The sequence below is a fragment of the Neophocaena asiaeorientalis genome, unplaced genomic scaffold (genome assembly GCF_003031525.2).
Source record: "Neophocaena asiaeorientalis asiaeorientalis breed wild unplaced genomic scaffold, Neophocaena_asiaeorientalis_V1.1 scaffold91, whole genome shotgun sequence".
NCBI lineage: Eukaryota > Metazoa > Chordata > Mammalia > Artiodactyla > Phocoenidae > Neophocaena > Neophocaena asiaeorientalis.
Window position 1 is genome coordinate 8,225,814 of NW_020173198.1, and position 25,012 is coordinate 8,250,825.

At 46.1% G+C, this 25,012-nt stretch overlaps 1 non-coding gene across 1 annotated transcript; it reads right to left on the bottom strand.

The window, feature by feature from the left end:
* Window positions 1–24,076: 24,076 nt before the first annotated feature.
* On the bottom strand, window positions 24,077–24,149 carry TRNAK-CUU (transfer RNA lysine (anticodon CUU)). The gene has a single exon. It is a non-coding gene; the product is annotated as a tRNA-Lys (tRNA).
* Between the last annotated feature and the right edge of the window lie 863 nt (window positions 24,150–25,012).

Sequence of the window (25,012 nt, forward strand, 5' to 3'; positions counted from 1 at the left end):
AAAGATGAGGTCACTGGCCCCCAAAATGAGCAGAGTAGATGCTATGGAAACAGTCTGGTAGTTCCTAAAAAAGTTAAATATGTGGTTTGCCATATGACCCAGCAATTTCGGCCCTAGGTATACACACAAAAGAAATGAAGACATATATCTACACAAAAATGTGCCCAGAAATGTTCACAGCAGCACTAGTCACAGGAGTCAAAAAGGAGGAAACATCCAAATGTCCATCAACAGGCATAGGGAGAAACAAAATGTTATATATCCACACAATGGAATTTCATTCGGCCATAAAAATGAACGAGATACTGATTCAGGCTGCAACATGGATGAACCTTGAAAACATGGTGCTCAGTGAAAGAAGCCAGACACAGAGGCTACACATTGTATGAGTCCATTGATATGAAACGTCCAGAACCGGTAAACCCATCGAGACAGAGAGCAGGTTGGTGGTTGCCAAGGGCTGGGGATAGAAGGAAATGGGGAGGGGCTGCAATGGGGTGATGGGGTTTCTCCGGGGGTGATAAAAATGTTCTGGAATAGATAGTGATCATGAATGTACAATTCTATGAATTTACTAAAACCCACTGAATCGTGTACTTTAATATGGTGAATTTTATACTAAGTGAATTATATCTCAGTTTTGTTTTGTCTTGTTTTTTTGCGGTACGCGGGTCTCTCACTGTTGTGGCTTCTCCCGTTGCGGAGCACACGTTCCGGACGCGCAGGCTCAGCGGCCATGGCTCACGGGCCCAGCCGCTCCGCGGCAGGTGGGATCTTCCCGGACCGGGGCACGAACCCACGTCCCCTGCATCGGCAGGCGGACTCTCAACCACTGCGCCACCAGGGAAGCCCTATATCTCAGTTTTTTTGAGAGCGAGGCAGAGCAGGAATTTAACCTCAAGGCTATCTGATCCGAAGTCTCAATTACCACGTTCTGAGAATCTCATGTGGCTACAAACCCAAACTCCGCTTCACTTCCTAAATATCTTCCTTCACTCAGTCCCCACTAATCGAGCTTCTAGAGTTGATGTCAGGCCAGGCAGGGAAACGCTAAGTGCCTGAACAGAGCCAATGATTTGGACATGCCAATAGACCTTCATTTCTGCTGACCACCAGAGCCTGGGGCCGGCTCCTCCCAGGCCTGGGACCCACAGCAGCATCACAGACAGGCTGCATTAAACAATGCTTTATGGCATTCTCAGCAGTCAGCAAGTTAATCACAACTGCCCCGAGTGAGGCCCGCTCCCCCTTTAATACCACCGAGCCGGTTCCCGAAGGAGGCGGCAAGATGGCTGGCGCTCGTGCATTTTGCCTCACTGATACAAAATAATATTTCTTCTCCTGCAAGTCTCCTCAATTTCCACCCAATATCTGCCCAAAGAAGACCCAAAGCAAAAGGCAAGATGGCTTAGCACAAAGGACACAGACCATAAAGCTTCAGAAATCTGGGGTCAGATCCTGGCTCTGCCACTTATGACAGTGGCCTCAAGGTGGAGCTTCATTTCTCTGAGCCTCAGTCTACCCACATGTAAAGTGGAGCTAATAACTTCCACCCTTTATGAAAAGGTTATCCTGGGAACCAGGAGATGCTGAATTTGAATGTTCCAGCTTGCACTGGGGGCTCAGCGCATGGTAGCTGTTATTGTTAACTGTCTTCTTAGATGAGCTGGGCTATTCCCACATCATTTCCCCCATCACGCTGAATTGTGGGGATGGCAGCAAACATGGGGCCCAGGAAGTGTCTCAAAATTTCAGTGCACCTGGACGCTTGTTTACACAAAGACCCAGCCCCAGAGTTTCTGATTCAGGAAGGAGACTGAAGATCCTGCGTTTATGATAACCAACTCAGGGTTTAAGACTTTTGGATAACGATTTTCAGTCCTGGCTGCACATTGAAATCACCTGGAAAAGGTTAGATTTCTTTCTTTTCTTTTTTTTTTTTTTTTCATGCCTAGACCCTACACCCAGAGATTCTGTTTATTGGGGTTTTTGCATGGCCAGGACATTGGGATTTTTTTAAGCTCCCAGTAATTGCAATGTGCAGCCAGGGCTGAGAACCCCTGCCATGAGCCAGGGCTTCTCACAGTGTGGTCCAGCATCCCTGGGAATTTGTTTAAAATGTAGGGCTTCCCTGGTGCCACAGTGGTTAAGAATCCCCCTGCCAATGCAGGGGACATGGGTTTGAGCCCTTGTCCAGGAAGATCCCACATGCCGCGGAGCAACTAAGTCCATGCACCACAATTACTAAGCCTGCGCTCTAGAGCCCGAAAGCCACAACTGCTGAAGCCCGCATGCCTAGAGCCGGTGCTCTGCAACAAAAGAAGCCCCTGCAATGAGAAACCCATGCACCACAACGAAGTGAAGCCCCCGCTCACTGCAACTAGAGAAAGCCCGTGCACAGCAACAAAGACCCAACGCAGCCAAAAATAAATAAATAATTTTTTTAAATGCAAATTCTCTGTCCGTCCGTCCGTCCCCAACCCACTGAGTCAGAAATTCTGGGGGTGGGACCACTGCACGGTGCTTCAATAAGCCATCTGGGAGATTCTGAAGCACACTCAAGCATAAGACACCCCACTACAAGGCACGGTCTCCCCTAACTTGCCTGAGGATAAGAATTACTGGGTGGGGGTATCATTCCTAGACACCTCCCCACCCAGCCTCTCATTCTCAGAGGCTGCAATAGGGCCTGGAAATGTGCATTTTTACCAAGCACCCCTTTCCTCTCCTGCTCAGTCTCCCAATGATTCCTACAGCCCTTGGAATTAAATCCAAAATCCTCTCCTCAGCCCAACCCTTCTGAGCCTCAGGCAAGTCAGGGCAACACTGGCTTAAAGAAATGCCGGGTAGGGAACCAGACACCCTACCCACCCCTACCCCCACCACCAGGCTTTCGCCTCATGGTCTTTATCGTTCTGTTACAGAGGCTGTTGAGGGCACTGCACACAGTTTCCCTGAAGAGCTTCTCTAACTAAATAATTATTTTTACATCCAAACCAACATTACCTCTGTCACCTGTTTACTTAGACAATAACCTAAATCAGAGAATATTAAAATATATATATATACACACCATACATATATATACATTTACATACCAGGCATGCATATACACACCACACATGCATATGCATACAACGTAGACATATATACCATACATGAATATGCATGCCACATATACATGTGGCTCCACCTCCTAGAGTAATGAAAACAAAAATAAACAAAGCGGACCTGATTAAACTTAAGAGCTTTGCAACAGCAAAGGAAACCATAAACAAAACGAAAAGACAACCTACAGAATGGGAGAAAATATTTGCAAATGATGTGACTGACAAGGGCTTAATTTCCAAAGTATACAAACAGCTCATACAACTCAATAACAAAAAAACAAGCAACCCAATCAAAAAAATGGGCAGAAGATCTAAATAGACATTTCTCCAAAGAAGACATACAGATGGCCAAAAAATGCATGAAAAGATGCTCAACATCACTAATTATTAGAGAAATGCAAATAAAACTACACTGAGGTATCACCTCCCACCAGTCAGAATGGCCATTATCAAAAAGTCTATAAACAATAAATGCTGGAGAGGGTGTGGACAAAAGAGAACCCTCTTATACTATTGTCGGGAATGTAAGTTGATACAGCCACTATGGAGAACAGTATGGAGGTTCCTTAAAAAACTAAAAATAGAGTTGCCATATGATCCAGCAATCCCACTCTTGGGCATGTATCCAGAGAAAAACATAATTTGAAAAGATACACGCACCCCAATGTTCATTGCAGCACTATTTACAACAGCCAAGACATGGAAACAACCTAAATGTCCAACAACAGATGAACGGATAAAGAAGATGTGGTACATATATACAGTGGAATATTACTCAGCCATAAAAAGAATGAAATAATGCCATTTGCAGCAACATGGATGGACCTAGAGATTATCTACTAGATAAAGTAGGCCAGAGAAAGACAAATATCATATGATATCACTTATATGTGGAATCTAAAAAAATGATACAAATGAATTTATTTACAAAACAGAAATAGACTCACAGACATAGAAAACAAACTTATGATTACCAAAGGGGAAAGGTGAGGGGGAGAGATAAATTACGAGTTTGGAATTAACATACACACTAATATATATATAAAATAGATAATCAACAAGGACCTACTGTAGAGCACAGGGAACTCAATTCAATATTCTGTAATAACCCACATGGGAAAAAAATCTGAAAAAAAACAGATATGGGTATATGTATAACTGAATCATTTTGCTGTACACCTGAAACTAATACAACATTGTAAGTCAACTATACTTCAATATAAAAAAAATTTTAAATAAATAAATAATAAAACAAAAAATATATATATACACACCACATTTACATACCACACGTGCATATGCATACAACATACACATGTATACCATATATGCATAATCATACCACATATACATATCCATGCCACACGTCTATACATGTCACATATACATATACACACAACACATGCGTATGCATACCACGTATACAGGCACATACCACATATACATACTCCATACACACTCACATATACCTATATATACCACATACACATATACTTACCACACATGCATACACATGCCACATATACAGATACATGGCACACATACCTATATATACCACGTACACCTATATGTATGCCCACTCATAACACTTCCTGAATACCAGCTCCCGCCCCTGCCCTGCACACACGCACACCTCTCTCCCCAGGTGCCACTCATACTCAATTATCAGAAGCTTTGCTCTTTCTGAGTCACTCTGGGGCCCAGACTATTTGCTGAGACCCTGGACCCCACAATCAGTGGGGGACAGACAACAGTCTCCTACCCAAAAGCTGCCCCCTTCTTCCTTGCCAACAGCTCCCCAGTCTTGTGCAGGATGGGATGGCCAAGCGCTCAGGGAAGGTGGCCCATCTCCAGGAGAAACTTCCAAGCTAAGGGGTCACAACCTCTCAGACCTGATAACTCCTTTTTTATAATAGAAATATTTGTAATCCCTGCATTACTCCCCCAAAGGGAAATTCAAGGATACCTACAGACGTAATTTTTTTTGTTAAATCAGAATAATGACCTGGTTGTAATATAAAAAAAAATTAAAGGATATCTATAATAAAAATAATAGGCATTTCAGTATATAAATGCCCAGACACCACCCCCTGGACGACATCAGGATGAAGTGGCCACATGCTTAGAGCAGGACTCAAAATCACCATAAAAGCAACGGCCACAGGGGTTTCCCTGGTGGCGCAGTGGTTGAGAGTCTGCCTGCCGATGCAGGGGACGCAGGTTCGTGCCCCGGTCCGGGAAGACCCCACATGCCGCGGAGCGGCTGGGCCCGTGATCCATGGCTGCTGAGCCTGCGCGTCCAGAGCCTGTGCTCCGCAACGGGAGAGGCCACAACAGTTGAGAGGCCTGCGTACCGCAAAAAAAAAAAAAAAAAAAATCCACTGCAACAAAAAAGGCCCAGGCCTGTGGGGAGTCCCTCAAACACCACCGAGCTGGTTGCCACCAGTGATGTGAGCTCCTGAAATAGAGAGGGAGCAACTCTTGTTAACGTTCTCAGCAAAACAAAGTACCATCTTTCTTTGTTACAGTCTGTAGCTGCATCCCTGGAAAAGTTGGTCAACATTAAAACTCTCAAAGCATGTTGTGCTTATATGCAAAGTGGAGTTAGGTTCTAAGTTCAGATGATTATAATGAATGTCTAGAAGAAGCACTTTTCACTTAGGGAGACTGCCCCGTGCATTGCAAGATATGTAACATCTCTGGTCCCCGCACTCTAAATGCCTTTGGCACCCTCTGGTCATTGTGACAACATCAATGTCCCCATGCATTTTCAAAAACACCCGCTGGGATCAGTACCATAACCTGTGGAAAGCTACAGGTTCCAACAAGGAGACAGCCCTCTTGGTCCCTTCCTCCCACCCTTTGGGTTTTGAATGCTATTGTGTGAGGACACGATGCTTGAAACTTTGGCAGCCATCTTGGGGCCATGAGGTAAAGACTGAAACTTCACAGAGATATCACCTTAGCACCTAACAATCATTGAGTCAATTCCCCAACCCTCTAACTGCCTGCTTCCAGACTTCCCATCACACAAATCAAATGCCTTTATTGTTTAAGCTCTATTGCTTGAACATTCTCTGACTTGCAATGGAACACACCTTTACTAATAGAGGTAGACTCAACAGGCCAGCATGGGTGAATAAAACAAATGTAAAAGATCCAGGCCATAAAATGATATGATGCCTCAGATTTTACTTTAAATACTCCCAGCAAAAACAAACAAACAAAAGTGACTTCCGGGGCTTCCCTGGTGGCGCAGTGGTTGAGAGTCTGCCTGCTGATGCAGGGGACACGGGTTCGTGCCCCGGTCCGGGAAGACCCCACATGCCGCAGAGCGGCTGGGCCCGTGAGCCATGGCCGCTGAGCCTGTGCATCCGGAGCCTGTACTCCGCAACGGGAGAGGCCACAAATGAGAGGCCAGCGTACTGCAAAAAAAAAAAAAAGACTTCCAGTTATAAGATGAATAAGTTCTGGGGCTGTAACATATAGAATTGTGACTATACAATCCTGTACTATACACTTGAAAGTTGCTAAGAAAGTAGATTTTTAAAGTTCTCGCCACAAAAAAAAACCAAAAAAAAAACCTGTAAATATGTGAAGTGATGAATGTGTTAACTAACCTTATTGTGGTAATAATTTGTCGATATATACATATATCAAATCATTACATTATATACCCTATACTTACACAATGTTGTATTTCAATTATATCACAATAAAGTGGGTGGGGGGAACGGGATGGGATTGACAAGATTTTCTTTTAAGATAAATCTTGAGAAATCCCTCTTGAGAAAAAAATTTGAATTTTGGCTGTGGGGACAGATGAAACAAGATGACAAATGTTGATAGCCGCTGAAGCCAGGCAATGGATATACTCCACATAACATACTGTATACGATTGTGAAAAGCATCATAAGAAAACGGTGAAAACATATAATATTTTAAAAGGGTAATTGTTTTATTAAAAGTTGGCTCACTTCTCTCCTGAAGCTAGGCTATAATTCTCATTTTGTTTTTTTAGAAGAATTGGAGACTAACCTGAGGGTTGAAATCTGCATCACAAAATGGGTCCCTGTAGATTTTATCATCTCGAGAGTACAGATTAGGGTAACGAACGGAATATTAGAGAAGCTGAGAGACGTTATAGCCCTGTGGCTGAGCCCAATGGCTTGACAGCCAAAAGTCCAGGCTCTGCTATTTATCGGGTGTGTGACCTTAGGCAAGTTACTGACCTCTCTGAGCCTCAGTCACCACTGCTGTAAAACAGGTTTAACAATAGTGCCCACCTCTTGCATGATTGTATGAAACAAATGAAATTACATGTGTACTTAAGAAACAGTAGCTGCTGTGGCTATTATTTTATCTTGACTTCAGAGTCTAAAGCCTGGACTCTCAGCCTTCCCTTGCCACCCAGGGAAATGACTAGGTGTTCTCAAGCTTTTAACCTGACTATATTTCTGAGCACCCCCCCCTCCATTCTGATCTTATCTCCCCTCCCCTCCCCACTCCATCCCAGTATTAATATGGAGTGAACATTTATAATGTCAAGGACTGGGTTGGGTGCTTTACCTGGATTATCTCATTTAATCCATGATATTATTAGACCCATTTTACAGAGGAGAGAACTGAGGCTCAGAGAGGTTAAGGTCGTACACCTCCCAGGTGGGCTCTGAAACCAGGTGTACCTGATTCCCTAAAGTTGGAGTCATTTTAAAAGTTCTCCCACCACAGGTATTGATGGGTCAGAATAAAGGTCTCACCCCAAAGACTTGCCCACATTTGGTCTCTACACACAGGTACCACCCAATTTTTTATACCCATTCCGCAGATAAGAAAGCTGAGTCCTACAGTCTATCCCAGCAGCAGAGATGGACCACCTTTCTGATTTCCACATCTCATGAGCTGGGTGTGAAGCTCACATCTCTGGACTCTCCATCCAGTGCTCATTGCACTCCTCTCCCCAGTCTACCTCCTACCCCTCAGCGCTGACCCAATTCTGCACCCCAGGCCTGGGGAAGCAGGAGGAGTGACACAGTGGACAATTGGTCCAGGGATCAGAAGATGCAGTTCTGGCACCAGTAAGTTGTGTGAACTTGGGTCACTGACTTCCCTTCTCTAAGCCCCAAATTCCTCATCTCACCCCAAACCCTACATCTGTGGTCATCTCAACAGCCCCCAGGGAGAGTCCCACTCTCCTCTCACACCCTGACCCCCCATTCCTCACCCTCACCTTCAGAAGGTGGAGACACAAAGAGTCATAAAACACAAAGAAGCCTGCTCTTTGGAGCTCAAAGTTGCTGTCCTTTCGAGGACAAAGAGAAATAGACCTGCATTAACCACTTACACCTCGACCTCCCCAGAGCTGGGTGAGGAGCCATATCTGCGGGAAGCACTGCCACCCTGTGGTCACTAGGATCCACTGCAGGCCACCTCCAGGGGCTTGCAAGAAGTCCGCCATCTGCTGGAGGGCTGCGATTCAAAAGGGGAAGAGGAAGGCACCGTTGGCCCTTAGGGGTGGCAAAATGCAACAAGGCCAGGAGGAGAGAGAGGGCAATATGGCACACTGGGAAGTGCAAAGGGTGTTTCCCTGCCGGGCATGCTCTTCCCCAAATACGACACACTCCCTCTCTCACCCCTCCAAGCCTCAACTCACAGGTGTCGTCTCTCACCACCCTATTTAAAATGGCAATGTCAGCATGCCCCACAGCCCTGTGCTCTATATTTCCTTGTAGCGCTCATCCCATCTAAGGGGTTATGTGCTTTAGTGCCTTCGACCACAGGTCTTGCCAATTGTGTCTCCCCAACTAGAAAGTTCGTTCTAACAGGACAGGAAGTTTTGTCTGTCTTGCTGGCTGCTGTGTCCCCAGCACCTAGGATAGTACCTGGCCCATATCACATTTATTTTCAGTTGAATCAATGAATCAGTGAATGAATGGGTTCAGTGGCTAAGGCAAGCCGCCAAGGCTCTCTGAGTCTCAGTGTCCTCAATAGTAAAATAAGGATAAAAACAATCCCCTCTATCTGCATCGCAGGATTACAGTGAAGATCAAATGAGTTCCCGTTCAGTGGGTTCTGTAGTAAGTTGAATGCGTCCCTCAAAAATTCACGTCCACTCAGAAGCTCAGAATATGATCTTATTTGGAAATATGGTCTTTGTAGATGTAATTAGTTAGCACAGGGTCACGCTGGATTAGGGTGAGCCCTAAATCCAATGGCACGTGGGGAAGACGCCTGTTCAAGGACGGAGACAGAGATGGGAGTGTTGCTGCCTCCAGACAAGGAACACCTGGGGCCACCAGAAGCTGGAAGAGGCATGGACAGACTCTGCCCTTCAGCAGAAGCATGGCCCTACCAACACCACGATTTTGGATTGCTCACCTCCGGAACTGTGAGAGAATAAATGCCCGCCATGTTAAGCCACCTAGTTTGTCACACTTTGTTGTTGCAGCAGCCACAAGAAACTAAAACAGGTTCCTGTTTAACACGCTGGAAGGGGCGAAGCAGATGTCTGTGGTTGAATTACACGCATATCCTGTTCACCACAGCCCCGGTCAGCACGGATTCTTTATATGTATTTTTCTCTGGAATGTTTTCTTCTAAAACTAAAGGCTAGGGATTCCCCTGGTGGTGCAGTGGCTAAGAATCCACCTGCCAATGCAGGGGACACGGGTTCAATCCCTGGTCTGGGAAGATCCCACATGCCGCAGAGCAACTAAGCCCACGCACCACGACTGCTGAGCCCGCGTGCCACAACTATTGAAGCCCGTGTGCCACAACTACTGAAGCCCGCGAGCCACAGCTACTGAGCCCGCACGCCACAACTACTGAAGCCCGCGCACCTAGAGCCCGTGCTCCACAACAAAAGAAGCCACCGCAGGGAGAAGCCTGCGCACTGCATAGAAGAGTAGCCCCTGCTCGCCACAACTAGAGAAAAGCCTGCGTGCAGCCACAAAGACCCAACGCAGCCAAAAATAAATATAAAATAAAGAAATTTATAATAAAAATAAAGGCCTTTGCCTCATGCTGAATACAAATGTGCACACAGCCAGTGAGTGCGGGAGTCAGCCGGGGCTCCACAGTCTCAGCCACGGAACGTGAACAGCTCTTGCTGCAGGTGGTCTCCAACAGAGGAGGCTCCTAGGGCGGCGGGTTTCCCAATTGGTATGGCTCACTCTGCACCCACCTCTCTTTCTTCTGCTTCTCTTGGGTTTGGTGGATGATTCTGGCCTATCATGGAGTATCAGAGGTACACTGGTGAGAAAGCCAGACCTGGTGGTGAAGTAAAGGCTTTCCACCAGCTCTAGGCTCCTCCAAGGAAATGGGTGTGTTAGTTTCTTACTGCTGCTGTAACAACTTATCACAAATTTATGACTTAAAACCACATTTATTTATCATTTCACATTTCTGGAAGCCAAGAGTCTGAAATAGGTTTTATTAGGCTAAAAGTAAACGCGTTGATCGAGCTGGTTCCTTGTGGAAGCCGTAGGGGACAATCCATTGCCTTGACTTCTCCAGCTTCTAGAAGCCACCCGCATTCCTTGGCTCGTGGCCCCTTCCAGTCAACAGCCTCTACACTCCATCCTCTGCTTCCATCGTTACATCTCTTTCTCTGACTCTGACCCTCCTGTCTCCCTCTTTCCCTTATAAGGACCCTTGTGAGTCCATGCCACCCACCTGGATGACACAGGATCATCTCCCATCTCAAGATCCTCAACTTAATCACATCTGCAAAGTCCCTTTGCCATGTAAGGTAACATTCACAGGTTCTAGAGATTAGGACGCTGGCATCCGTGGAGGTGGGGGCCATTGTTTTGCTGACCACAGTAGTGAAGGGAGAAAGATGGTCAAGACCAGCCAGCAGTTTGGGTCAGCTGGAAGCCTTCTGACATTTCCCATGGCCCTCCGGCCATTCTCTGCCCAGCAGAGGAAAGATTTCCTCAATACATAGAACAGATAATGCCTCTGCCTGCTGTCAACCTCCCATATCTTCCTGTCACTCAGAATAAAACCCAAACTTCTGACCACAGGGATCTCCCGATCTGACCTTGGCCACTTCACCCGACCTCATGGCCCAACACTCAGCATCTTGCTAACTGTGCTCTAGCCACTCTCTCCTTCTTTCTGTTCCTCAAACACAGAAGGTCATTCCCACCTCAGGACACTTGCACGTGCTGTTTCCACTGTGTGAACTGCTCTTCCCTCTTCCCTTCCACCCAGGCACCTTCTCGTGCTGCAGGTCTCTGCTCACAGAGGCCCACTCGGACCACCGTATCCAAAGGAGCCCCCCCACCCATGCCCATTATTCCAATGTGATTATTCCATCACATTCTTTTCTTTTCTTTTCTTCATAGCACTTATCACTATCTGAAGTCATCTCAACTCTTTTGTTTACTCGCTTCCCTTCTGTCTGTAATGAAGGTAAAGCTCCAGGAGACTAGGAACCTCACCTGCCTTCACTGCTGCATCTCCAATGCCGAGCACTGTGCTTGGCAAGTAAGAAATGCTTGTTAATTGTTTGTTGTATCAACAAGTCTCATAGGTAATCATACTTACAGGTATTATTATTACCCCTATTTTACTGAGGAGAATACTGAGGTACAGAGAAGTTCTGTAACTTGTCCAAGGTCACAGAGCTGTGTACTAGCTTCCTAAGGCTGCTGTAACAAAGTACCATAAACTGGGTGGTTTAAACAACAGAAGTTCATCGTCTCACAGTTCTAGAGGCTGCGAGTCCAAGGTCAAGGTGTCAGCAGGCTTGGTTCCTCCTGAGGGCTGTGAGGAAAGGATGTGTCCCAGGCCTCTCTCCTTGGCTTGTGGATGCCATCTTCTCCCTGTGTCTCTTCCTATTGTCTTCCCTCTTGCATGTCCGTGTCCAATTTCCCCCTTTTATTAGGACCCCTGTCAGATTGGATTAGGGCCCACCCTGAATGACCTCACTTCAACTTGATTACCTCTGTAAAGACCCGATCTTCTAAGAGGCCACATTCTGCAGTCCTGGGGCTTAGGACTTCAACGTATGGATTTAGCAGTGTGGGAGGACAATTCAGCCCATGAGAACTAGTATGTGGCACAGGCAGGATTCAAACCCAGGGCTGTGTGACACGACATCACCGCAAGAGAGAGGAAGGTGACTATAGTGGATGGTGGTATTGGTGGCCCCTACTGTCATGCAGTCTGACTTCTCTCGCTCAACCCCACCTGCTCATTTATAGCAAAGCCCAAAGCATGAGGCTCACCAGAGACACTGTCAGAATCAAAACATGAGATATCTGCCCGGAGACACTTCTAACAGGACAAAGAGATGTCTCCCCCTAGTGGGAGTCGCAGGAAATGCCATTGGGAGGAAGGAGAAAAGGGAGCCTGGTTCAGGTCCCTCTTGAGTGAGAACTTGAAAGTGAAGCTGGATAACAGTCATGACGACCCTGGGGGGCAGGGCAGCCACTGCCGCTCAGCTCCAACTCTGGGCTCTGCAGGATGGCGGGGTCTCGGCTCCCAGAGAGGACATCTCCACCAGGGGACAGCAAAGGTCCCATTAATTTTCAAGCTACAGCCGCCATCTGGTCCCTTTGAGCTCCTTGTGGTGAGAGATGCGCAGGCAAAGAAAGGAGCCGCCGTCCAGGCAGCAGGAATCACCTCTCGGATTAGCGGGAGAGGCAGGGCTGCCTTCCCACCAAGGGGTCGGGGCAAGGATATTTAGCATCCACATGACTTCACCTGGGCACATTGTGCCAGCTTCTGATAGTCTCTTAGTCAGTTCAGCTGCCATAACAAAGTACCACAGACTGGCTTTTCACCAACAGAAATTTATTTCTCACAGTTCTGGAGCCTGGAAGTCCAAGATCAGGTTGCCAGCAGGGTCGGGTTCTAGTGAGGGCATCTTCTAGGTTACAGACAGCCAATTTCTCATTGTATCCTCACATGGCAGAAAGAGGAGGCTCTCTGGGACCCCTTTTATAAGGGAACTAATCCCATCCCTGAGGACTCCACCCTCATGACCTAATCTCCTCCCAAAGGCCCCACCTTCTAATGCCATCACATTGGGGGTTAGGATGTCAACATATGAATCTAGGGGGACACAAACAGCCCATGGCACGTGGGGAAGGCTCAAGTGCAGCAGCCACAGCCTGAATAGGGGATGGTGACCTTGAAGATGAAGATCTCGGTCAGTCCCAAGTAAACCCCTGGGCCAGCAGGGGACACGGCCAAGGGCAAAGAGATGGAGAGTGAATAAGAGAGAACAGAGACAGCGAACGCCTGCTGGAAGCTGAGTCTCCCTCCCAGCCTTTTCCCTTCAGGAAGGGAGTGGGCAGACGCTGACACGGAGCCCAGGACACAACCCAGACTCCAGTTTCATGGAAGACCATCCTAATACATGAGAGAAGTTCTAATCTCTTGCAGTCATGCAGAAGGGATATATTAGGTGAAAAGAGTGAGAGTCCATATTCATATCTGCTTGTAATGGTTCTGCACCCAATTACAATGTGTTTTTCCCACACCACCAAGCAATTCTTTGACACCAGCTGTTCAACTCAATTCTGACACTCTCTACCTGGAGATAGCACCAGGTCCCACAGGTTGTGGACTCAGTCCTACAAGACTCCCACTTCCACCCCCACCCCACCCCAAGATACCAATCGTATATCCAGTTTGTCTCCTGTGCTTCTGACTGATCGATTATACATTGGAGCTTCTTCATGTTCGATTAATATGCTAGAGCATCTCGCAGAACTCAGAGAAACATTTTGCTTACTAGGTCACGGGTTTATTACAAAAGAATATAACTCAGGAACAGCCAGATGGAAGAGACACATCAGGCAATGTATGGGGAAGGGGCGTGGAGATTCCTTGCCCTCTCCAAGCACACCACTCCCTCCAAATCTCCATGTGTTCACCAACCCAGAAGCTCTCTGAAACCCATCCTTTTTGGGTTTTTATGGAGGCTTTAGTATAGAGGCATGATCGATTCAATCATTGGCCACTGGTGACTGATTCAACCTCCAGCCCCTCTCCCCTCCCTGAAGAAGTGGGACTGAAAGTTCCCACCCTCTAATCACATGGTTGGTTCCCCTGACAACAAGCCCCCATCCTTAGGTGCTTCCAAAGTCACCTCATTAACATAACAGAAGACTCCTTTCTGCTCTCATCACAGGAAATTCCAAGGGTTTTAGGAGCTCTGTTCCTGGAACAGAGATGAAGACCAGATATATATTTCTTATTATAAATCACAATATCACAGCTTGAACTTGAATTTGTAGAAATAAAAACTTCTAGAATCCCGCAGAAGAAAGGAAGAGCTGTGGTGACCTGTGAGGGAGGTTACCTGGGTGCATGGCTGCAGAAAGGAGGACAGAGCTGCAGCAGACAGGCTGAGGGGAGAGAGGGGCTGAGATGGAGGCTGTAAGGCACCTGCCAACCGCGGTCACCAGCACAGAGCCAAGTGTCCCAGGAGGAAGAGATGCTGTTTTCCTCTCACTGAGCCCCTGGAAAGCTCTCTGCAGCCCCCCTAAAGGATGGGGTTTTACACTGGGTATCTCTTTACATTGCTGTTTTTTTGTGGGTTTTTAAAAATTAATTAATTTAGTTTTGGCTGTGTTGGGTCTTCGTTGTTGCAAGGGCTTTCTCTAGTTGTGGTGAGCAGGGGCTACTCTTCATTGTGGTGCGTGGGCTTCTCACTGCTGTGGCTTCTTTCTCTTGTTGTGGAGCACAGGCTCTAGGCGCACTGGCTTCAGTAGTTGTGGCACGCGGGCTCAGTAGTTGTGGCTCGTGGGCTCTAGAGCACAGGCTCAGTAGTTGTGGCGCACGGGCTTAGTTGCTCCGCGACGTGAGGGGTCTTCCCAGACCAGGGCTCGAACCCGTGTCCCCTGCATTGGCAGGCGGATTCTTAACCACTGCGCCACCAGGGAAGCCCTACATTGCTGTTTTTTAACTGCTTGAACATATTATCCACCAAGAAATAAATTTTAAAAATAACCTTAACTATTTTAGAGTGTATGTGTGTTGTTACAAATTTTCTGGGTCTTACAAGTCTTCATACACTCCAATATAGAGAATCTGCTTTTAAAAATCAAGCTTCAAGAAATAACTTTTTGAAAAATGCAAATAAGTACCTTTCCTGCAGGACTGTTGATAAACAGGGAAAATCTAGAAATAACCCAACTGCACAATGATAAGAAATAGTTACGTTATCATGGATCCAGGCTTAAAAGCCATGCTTATAAACTAGTTTTTATAAAATTCCACGTGTAAAATCTGTTTTAAGAAAACGTTGTCAAGAGATAACAAGCGTTGGTGAAAATGTGGAGAAAGGACAATCCTTGTGCCCTGTTGGTGGGAATATAAATTGGTACAGTCATTATAGAAGAATGTATGGAGGCTCCTCAAATATTAAATATGATCCAGCGATCCCACTTCTGGGTATATACCCAAAGACATGCAAACAATCTGTGTCTACTGACAGATGAATGGATAAAGAAAATGTGATAGATAGATAGATAGATGATAGACAGATAGAATTCAGACATAGAAAAGAAGGAAGTCATGCCATTTGTGACAACATAAATGAAACTGGAGGGTATTATGTTAAGTGAAACAAGCCAGACACAGAAAGACAAACTATATGATTTCACTTATATGTAAAATCTTTTAAAGCCAAATTAACAGAAACAGCAAGTAGAATAGTGGTTGCCAGGGGCTGGGGTGGGAGTGGGGGGATGGGAGGGAATGGGGAAATATTGGTCAAAGGGTACAGCTTTCCAGTTATAAGATGAATAAGTTCTGGGGATGTAATGGACAGCATGGTGACTATAGTTAGTAACATTCTATTGTTTACTTGAAAGTTGCTGTGAGAGCAGACCTTAAATGATCTCTCCACCACCAACACCACCACACAAAAATGATAATTATGTGAGATAATAGAGGTGCTAACTAACTTTATAGAGGTAATCATTTCACAATATATACATGTATCAAATTATCATGTTGTATACCTTAAACTTACACAATGTCAATTATGTCTCAATAAGACTGGAAGAAAAGAGAAAATGTTGTCAGGTTAATTATCTATCTGGGCTGACAATGAAATATGATACAGTCATTTAAGTTTTTTCAAATAACATTCAACCATGTGCCATGATATTTAGGATTTATAGTATTTGCTGGGTTTTCTGCAATAAGCATATGTTAGTTTTGTAGTGAGAGAAGCTGTTTTACCATAAGCTGTATTAAAGTAAAATAAGGAAGTGAAGGGGTTGGGGGGTCTTGGACCTCCCAGGACCTCCTCATCCCTGTGTGGCCACACTGGTCTTCCCTGTCAGCCAAGTTCGACTATTTCACCAGGTAAGATTTACTGAAATCCAGACGTCAGCTCCACATTCTCTCTGTAACTGCAGATGGGTCTCTCCCCAATCTGTCTCCATCATGGACTGAATGTTTGTGATCCTCCTAAATTCATACATTGAAGCCCTAACCCACAATATGATGGTATTAGGAGATGGGGCCTTTGGGAGGCAATTAGGTTTAGATGAGGTCACGAGGGTGGAGCCCCCATGATGGGATTAGTGTCCTCGTAAGAAGAGGAAGAGACAACAGAGCTCTCTCTCCACCATGTGAGGACACAGTGAGAAGGCAGCCAACTACAATCTAGGAGGAGAGTTTTTACAAGAACCCGACGATTCTGGCACCCTGATCTTGGACTTGCAACTTCTAGAACTGTGAGAAATAAGTATCTGTTGTTTATAAGCTGCCCAGTCTATTGTATTTTGTTACTGCAGCCAGAATGGACCAAGACAATCTCCCTCCTAGCAGCCAGAGGAATAATTGCAGAATTTGCCTCTGATCGTGTACCCCTGCTTAAACTTTTTGGTTGGCCCCACTGCCCTCAGGACAGACCTACACGCCTTACCTTTCCACCCTTCCACCTTCCTCTAGGGCCTCTACCATCCTGTTCCCTGTGCTCCAGCTACCTCGGACTACTTTCAGCTCTTCAAATGCTACCTAGGCCTTTGCTCATGAGGTTTCCTACACTGAGAGCCCCATTTTCCTGATCTTTCACCCAGTTAGCTGAGAGTCAGCCTCCAGGGGTCAACTTAGGTGTCATTGCCTCTGACTCCCCAAGTCAGAGGTAGGAACTTTCCTCTGAACTCCTGAGCCCCGTGCCAGCTCTCTCAGAGCAAGTACTACATCTATAACTGTCTATTCATGATTGTATGAGTCAGTCCCAACAGAAGAGATGATCCTCTCAAAACGGGACAATGTAGAAAATATTGCTTGGGTTAATATTGCCAGGTAACAAAGAATCCCAAAACTTAGTGACTCAACATAACAACACAGTTGTATTATCTCTTTTGATTCTAGGGGTTGACAAGGCTCAGCTGGCAATTCTTCCGCTCTACATGTTGTCACCTGGAACTGCAGTCATCTGAAGGCTCAGCTGGGCTGGATGTCCGGGTGGCTCACTCACATGGCTGGCGGCTGTAAGCTCAGCTGGGGCTGTTGACTAGAGCACCGAAGCTCTCCAACCTGTGGCCTCTCCATGCCACTTGGTGTTCTCACAGCCTGGCAGCTAGGTTCTAACTGAGAGAGTCCCAAGCAAGTGAAAGCAGAAGCTGCAGGTCTCTACAGGTCCAGCCTTAGATGATACACAGCATCACTTCTACCACATTCCACTGAGCAAAGAGATTCACAAGGCCAGCCCTGATTCAGGGGGAAGGGAAACAGACTCCACCTCTCGATAGGAGGAATAGCTAGAATTTACAGCTTACCTTTTTTTTTTCAATTGAAATACATTCGACATATAACATTATGTACATTTAAAGCACACAAGCTATTAGTTTGATACATTTATATTTAGTAATATGATTACCGTTGTAGGGATAATTAGCACCTCTATCACATCACATAATTGTCATTTCCTTTTAGTGGTTAGAATAAGTTCTAGGCTCTTAGCAAGTTTGATGATGATAATACAATATTGTTGTCTACAGAGTCATTATCCTGTGCATTAGATCCCTAGGACTCACTACAAGTTTGTACCGTAAACAGCATCTGTTCTATCCCCCCAACCGCCATCCCCTGGGAACCACCATTTGACTCTGCTTTTATGAATTTGGCTTTTTTAAATTCCACATATACGTTACATCACGCAGTATTTGTCTTTCTCCCTCTGACTTACCTCACTGAGTATAACACCCTCGAGGTCTTTAATCCACTACAATTGTTTGTTTACAAAAGGGCTAGTGACAAAGGTGTAGGATAGTGTGTCACCTGGGGTTAGTGGTCACAGGGAAGGAGTGGTTACCAGAATCCAAAGGAAAGAGATTTGCGTGGAAATGGCTGCCTCACAAGGAAGAGTGACTTTCAGTTGAAGGCCATCTCCAGCCCAAGGCACAGGAATAAATACCCTGGCCTCCATCGCCTTCCTCTCTCCAATCTCCTGCCAGGGCTCCCTCTCAGCCAAATCCAACCAGAAGCCGGATGGCTGCGAGCCCATTGAGGTAATCTACAAAGCCCAGCTTCCTGGGGCAAAAGAGGGGTGGAGAGTGGATCTGGGGGGACAGACAAAGATTCAGCATATGTGTCCACCTTCCCTACCAGACTGTAAACCCCTAGAAGACCAGCACATTTAATCAGTCAGGTGAGGCCGGGCTGTGTTTGCAGAAACACACAAGCCTCGACACTTAGCTGCATAAAAGAGTGAAGTTTCTTTCTTCTTCATGCATATGTACCTTGTGGGTCTCTGCTCACCATGGTCACCCAGGCACTCAGAGACCCAGAAGGTCCCAAGGCTGGCAGGGACGCCACCATTTTGCACAGTGCCACAGGGAAGAAAGCACAGGAGGGCCTCTTGACAACCATGGAATCTTTCTCCTGGAAATGACACCAATCACTCCCACTATAACTCACTGGCCAGGAGTGGTCACCCACCCTCCCACAAAGAGACTGATGTGCAATCCTACCACACATCCGGAAGTCAGCAAGCTGGAAATATTGGGTCAACAGCACTAACATCCTGTTCTTGTTTGCATCCCTGGCCCCTAGTGCAGCACCCTGGTAATGTTTGTCAACTGACTAAATGACTATCATAGCAGGACCATTCTCCTGTTGGTGGCAGAGAATAAAAGGGTGAGAATAATCCACTGGGCTACTTGTCCCCCAAAGTGACCTTCAGGTAGAAAAAATATGACAGTAAAACGATTACAAGAAAATGCATAAATAGCCATTGTTCACTTACTCATTCGACATGCATAGTGAGTGCCTAGAAGTTTCCAGATTCCCATGGATTCTGGTATTTGGACAGGAAAGGGCTCTGTATCACTCAAGTTTTTGTTTGCAAGCAATAGAAACTGGCTCTGGTTAATTAAGCAGTAAAGGTGTTTGGTCAAAAGTTATTGGAGGAGTTTTGTAATCGTCTGGAACCAATGGGGCCCAGAGAGGGGAAGCTGGGTCTCCCAGGGCAGGGGCACTGGGAAGGGGACACGCCAGAGGAAGGCCTGCCCTGAGCCTGTTCTGGTTTCCCCCTTGCATGGCATCTGCCCAGCTGGCAATGGATACATTTCCTCTGCTCTGTCCTCTTTCTTCTCCCCCAGCTCCTGGTTTCTTCCTCTGCCCTGACTCACTTTCATCCCTGCCTGCTCCCGTTACATAACTGTCCCCTATTATGTAACCCAAGTCACCCCAGGCTCCCGTCCCCTCCTTGCAGCTCCCACTTCAGCCTCGCCTGTCAGGTACAATCCTTCACAGTTGGCTGGGCCAAACCCTCAAGAGGAACGCGAAGAGAGGGAGGAGGGGGAGGGAGGGGGAAGGGGAGAGGGAGAGGCCATTCCTCTTCCCAGCAGGGGCTGGACGAGGCTCCCTGGGAGGAAGGAGCTCTGGAGGGTCCTGTTCTGCACATGAAGCCCTGGCCCATGGCCTGCTGTCAGGGGACACAAACTGGTTTTCTGTGCCTCAACATCCACTTCTGTAAAATGGGGATAGAGATATAGTTAATAATACTGTATTGCATACTTGAAATTTGCTAAAAGAATAGATCTTAAGTGATTTGACCACACCCCCCTAAAAAAAGAAATAACTTTGTAAGGTGATAGAGTGTTAATTTGCTTAATTGTGGTAACATTTCATAATGTATACATATATCAAATCATGTCATATGCCTCAAATACAATTTTTATTTGCCAATTATACCTCAAAAAACCTGGAAAAACATTTTGATAAAGTTAAATATGGATATATTTTACCTCATGGGATTATCACAGGATTGGAAAAATTTATATATATATATATAAAATTTAGAACAGTGCCTGGCACTCCATAAATACTAAAGAACTATTTGCAGGACTTCCCTGGCAGCCCAGTGGTTAAAATTCCATGCTTCCAAGGGAAGGCGTACAAGTTTGATCCCTGGTGGGGAGACTAAGATCCCACATGCCACACAATGCAGCCCAAAAATAAACAAATAATTTTTTTTAAAAAAACAGCTTTAAAAAAATAAATAACTATTTGCTTTCTTTTGGTGAAATGGATTCTAAATGTGTGTCTTGATCGGTGGTTCTCAAACTTTATGTTCTCGGAACCCTTTGACACTCTTAAAATTGATAGAAGACTTCAAAGAGTTTTTGTTTAGGTGGGTTATACCTACCAATATTTACCATATTTTAAATTAAAGCCAAGCAATTTTTTAAAATATTTATTCATTCATCTAAAATTAATAATAATAAACTCATCACCTGTTAATGCAAAATCTTTTTTCCAAAAAAACCCCTCGATTTCCCAAAACAAAAAGCACTAGTGATATTTTACATTTTTGAAAATCTCTGTTATGTCTGACTTAATAGAAGGAAGCTAGCTGTATGCCACATCTGCCAATGCATTCAACCTGTTGCAATATCAAGTGTCTTGAAGATGCTAGAACATTTCACCGTATACTCATGACAGAATGATAGTGAAAAGGACAAATAAGACTTTTGTACTATTATGAAAACAGTTTTGATCTGGCAGAACCCCTGAGAGGTTCCCTGGAACACACTTTGGGAAAAACCTGGTACACTGAGGAGAGGAAGAGGGCAGAGAAAACAGGCATACTTTCATGTCTTCACCCAATTTGTGAAGCCCTACTTGGCACCAACTCCATCCAGGCAATGATGCAAAGCCCTTGACAGGTATCAGCTCAGTTACTGCTCATTTAACTCTGATGGGTGGGGCCTGTTATGATCACCCTCCACTGCACAGATGCAGAAACCAGCCTAGACACTGAGACACTAAGTGACTTTTCCAAGGCTGCTCAGTGATCTTGATATTCAGTGCCCAGTATTTCTGACTCAAGAGCTCCTGCTCTTAAGATCAGAGTTCTAATGTTTCCTCCCACCCAGCTAGGCCGCTTCTGGCCAATGAAATGTAAGGGGAAGTCCACAGCTGAGAGGAGATGGGGAAAGGGGTAGTTCTAGGAATGATTTCCTTCCTGGTTAACAGGAGGCTCATAAGGAGAGTTCTCTTCCCTGAACCCCTCTTTCCTACATTTTGAGAGTATCAGGTGAAGATTTGATGGTGCTGTGGCAACCATCTTGTGACCATGAGGTGCCAACCTGAGGATGGCAGAACAGAAGGCTGGAAAGAGTCTGGGCCCTTGTTGACATTGCTGAGCCATGAGTCAACTGTGAGATCACTCACATCCCAACTTACCGTTTTATGATAACAAGAACCCCTATTGTTTAGGCCATTTTTTGTTCTGTTACTTGAATACTGCCTAACCTACAGCTTTGGGGACATTTGGAGCATGCCCCCATGTTGGCCTCACAGGGAACCACAGGGGCCATGATGAGACTATTCCAAGTAATTTGTGGACCACAGACAAGGACCTGTGGGAGCCAATGCAGGAAAGAAATAGCAAGTGGCTGCTACATGGTGATGGCAGTTGACACCCTGGTTTGTGGACACCTGTGAGGCAACCCGATGAGGACTCTGGAAATAACTGAGGAACACTGTGCAAGAGTGACTGAATCTTCTAACACATAATGGGAGGCATAAGTTACACTGAGGCAAGAAAGAGTGTGATGATCGATTAGTGATGTCTGTCACAGGCACAAACCCATAGAGTGGTAGCAATGATATGTCCCACAATTGCTTACTCCTGGCTGCTCACTCCAAAAATGCATCCAGAGATGACAATAGCCTGAAGTGTCCCTCACTCCCACTCTGGAGGGAAAGTCAAGTTCTGGAGCCTCTGGGGAAGCTGAGCCTCCAAGCAATGGCTCCCAGAGCTCCATTAATTGGAGGCACTCCCACATGCCTTGGACTAACAACCTCTCACACTCTAGTGAAACAGTCTGCCTCCTCAGCTGGCCCGGAGCTCCCTGAAGCAGGATCCACTTTGTGTCCATCTGTGAACCACAACGGGATCAGGCACAGAGCCTGGCACTTAGCAGATACCCAAGGATCATGTTAGTGATGCCATCAAGGTCTTATATTCAGGCAGTCGCCTGTCTGAGGCAATTAGAGGGGTACTGAAATTATCCTATCAGATGCTTGAATCCCCATGATTCAAATTCACTTCTCCATGGAGTTAAGTTGATGTTTCCAGAAATTTCACCTGTGAGGTAGTGCAGTGAATGGGAAGAGCATGAGTAGCTAGGTTCACATCCTGCCTCTGCTCACTTACCAGCCATGAGACTTCAGACAAGTCATTCAACCTTTCCAAGACTCAATTTTGTCACAGCAAGATACCGATATCTACCTCAGAAGGTTCCATGGGTAGGACAAGATGATCCACAGAAATGGACTTGGCAATTCCAGGGTCCTGAGCAGCACCTTCATTTGGAAGATGATCTATTTGGCAGAGAAAAGAGGTTTGGATACAGAATAGACATACTTCAAAGGCGGAATCAAGGCTGGAATTTAATTATTCGCTTAGTCAACAAATATCTGTTGAACTGGGCACGGGATACAAGGATGAACAACAGACATGGTTCCTGTTTTCATTGAGCTTACAGCCTCTAGTCATATGAGTAAATAAAACTGAAAGTTCAGTTCCATAGTCATACCAATCACATATAAATTGTTCAATAGCCACAGATCGCTGGTGACTACCATACTGGACAGTGCAGATAGAGAAGACTTCCATCATTGTGGAAAGTTCTTATTGGGACAGCACTGAGATACGGTCTAGCAGGGAGACAGACACTAAAAAATGAGCCACACAAACACCTAATTACACATCGTGACATTTGTCAGTAGAAAAGCCGCAGGCAGTGCTCTCATCATTTTTCAGTTGAGAAGTAGAGCCAGGGAAGCCATTAGCTTGAAGTGGACCGAGTATTTGAGAGCTGACATAGCTCCTGGCACCTCCTAGAGCTGTTCCCTCCAGGGCTGGAAACCGGGAGAACACTCCGGGGACATGAGGCTTGTCTATGATGATATCTGACCTTGCAGCAAATGACACTAGTTTAGCCACTGGTTGAGAGGAAGTGCCTGGGTTGAATCCTAGCTCTGCCAACTGTATGACTGTGGTGGGTAATTAAGCCCCCTGGGTCTCAATGTCTCCATCTGTAACATGGATGAACAACAGTATCTGGCATAGAGGGTTGCTGGGAGGATTAAATACTTTGAAGAATATAAAGCCCTTAGAAGATCTCCTGGCCCACAGTGAGTACTACATAAGTTATCATGATGATGGTGATGGGTCCTTGGGACCTTGAACTTTGGGGGGGGAGGCGGGGGGAGATGCACCTGCTACTCAATAGCTTCCTTCATTTTCACCCTTTGCTTCCCAAAGTATCATCGCTCAAAGCTAAACTGATCATCACAGTCAGGGTCCCTCTGTAAAATAAGCCGGGAAAGGGAATATAACCATGATTGTAATATTAACCAAACTCACACTAACAGTTTTCCATGCCAGGCTCTGTGTGAAGCCCTTTACAGGTATTGTGTTGTTTTTTGTTTATTTGTTTGGCCACACCTTGCGGCTTGTGGGATTTTAGTTCCCTGACCAGGGATCGAACCCGGGCCCTTGGCAGTAAGAGCGCAGGGTCCTAACCACTGGACCATCAGGGAATTCTCTGTATTATGTGTTTAATCTTTACAATAACCCCAATAGGCATGTACTACTACAATTATCTCCATTTTGCGTATGAGGAAATTGAGGCTTAGAAAGTTGAATTTGCCCACGTTTACAGAGGGAAAGAAAAGGATCTTGGCGTCAGTTCCACTATATACCAGCAGGTGACAGTGCCCATCTATTTTCCAGTTCCCCAGTCTCGCGGGAACACTGAGGAGGGGTCGTACCGCAAACATTTAAAGATTGCCTACTGAGTGCCAGGCACTGTTCTAGGCGCTGAGGATACGTCTGCCGATGAAACCGGGATAGTTTTCTGTTTTCGTGCTTCTTCTCCTCCATTTTTCCTTAAAATTAACATAAAATATTTGGAGAGATGCGTGCCCAAAGGATACGTGGCCTGCCCGGGAGAAAACCGTCTTGGCTGCGGGGAGAGGATACTTGGGAGGCTGGAGGTTGGCGGGAAGGGGTGAGAATATCTGAAAGGTCCGGAGACCGCAAAGATCAGAGCCTAGAAATATGCCCAGAAGGGAGTGCTACTCCGCAACCCATCTTCCCGCCTCCCCACCCCCCTTCCCCCACGCAGAGAAGTGGGAAACAGGGGTCATCTCCCTGTCCTGTCTTGTAGGGCCGGGATGGGGTGGGAGGGTCTTACCCACACCACAAGTGGGGGGGGGGGTCCTCAAAATTCTGGGGGCTTTTTTCGGGGGAGGGGGCGACCTGGAGAAGCCGGTCAGAAGCTGGAGCGCAGCCCCCAGGCCCGGTCGAGGCAATGCCGACATCGGACAGCCGGGTGGACTACGTCGAGCCAGACTTCAAGCGGGTCCCGCGGCTGCCCCGTGGGCGCGCATCCCGCCTGTGC